Source organism: Diachasma alloeum, unplaced genomic scaffold (assembly GCF_001412515.2).
Source record: "Diachasma alloeum isolate Michigan unplaced genomic scaffold, Dall2.0 Dall_scaffold_01414, whole genome shotgun sequence".
Lineage (NCBI taxonomy): Eukaryota > Metazoa > Arthropoda > Insecta > Hymenoptera > Braconidae > Diachasma > Diachasma alloeum.
This window is the reverse complement of record NW_021681512.1, coordinates 17,925-19,198: the sequence shown is the minus strand read 5'-3', so window position 1 is coordinate 19,198 and position 1,274 is coordinate 17,925.

Sequence of the window (1,274 nt, the reverse complement as noted above, 5' to 3'; positions counted from 1 at the left end):
CATGAAAATCACAGCGCAGTAAGAAAAATAATCGTTTTTAATTAAGGAATGAAAAAAGGGCACTTCGACGGAGAATTAAATTCTCCATTAATTAACCTTCTTTCAACACTTAATCTATGTAACAAAAAAATAAAAACTGCCATGAAAGTCAGGGGCCAATAAGAAGAATAATTTTTTCGCGGTGCACACTGACTGTTCACCATTCGCCCGCGAATTAAAAATTCACTTCTCCCCTCCTAATTGAAATTAAGGGATGAAAAAACGGCAATTCGATGGAGAATTAGTGTGCGCCGCGAAAAAATTATTTTTCTTACTGGCCCCTGAGTTTCATGGCAGTTTTTATTTTTTTGTTACAGAGATTAAGGCATGAAAGAGGGTTATTATGGGGAATTTAATTCTCCGTCGAATTGCCCTTTTTCATCCCTTAATCTCAATTAGGAGGGGAGAGGTGAATATTTAATTACCGGGAGTCCCTGTGCGCCGCAAAACAATTATTGTTCTTACTGCGCTGTGATTTTCATGACAGTTTCTTTCATTTATTACAGAGATTACGTGCTGAAAGAGGGTTAATTGATGGGGAATTTAATTCTTTATCGAACTGCCGTTTTGTTATCCCTTAATCTCTATTAGGGGGGGAGAGACAAATTTTTAATTCGCGGGCGAGTTATCCATTAGGTTTTTCATAACGCCGCAACTTTCGTCGCAGTTTTTGTTTTTTGATTACAGAGATTACTCCTTCCACGGGATTCCCACTTTGTCGTTAGTGAGGGGGCTAGGTCGCGGGCGGTGGGGGTCTTAAGGACTACCGCCGCTCGCGGTCGCTAAGAGGAACCCACCCAATCCATGTGTGTGAGCGGATTAAGCCATGGCCTCGGCCATCTCGTGCCTAAGGATGCGTGGCACAGGGGGAGCTGTATCGCTAACGGTGCCTCTCAGAAACCTGGGCGACCTCTGAGAGTAGTCTTGGGTGTAACCCACCCGAGACAAGCCAAGCCCTGGGCAATCGCGACAATGCACCAGGTGAAAACCCTTAACCGCGATACTCGTGGGACCAAAAATGGAAACCATCTAAAAAATCTCAGTATTGAAAAAGAAACATCGGGTGGGGCCAGCGATGGCGAACACACGAAGTCTGACTATGCTGACCAGTCTGGCACCGATGTGAATCGTGTCAGACTGAGTGGAGCCGAGAGAAGACGTCGCAAGAGAGCGAAGCTGCATCAAACCTCGGGGGCAATTGCAACCTTGGCGGATGCAGCAGCAAAGGTTGATGA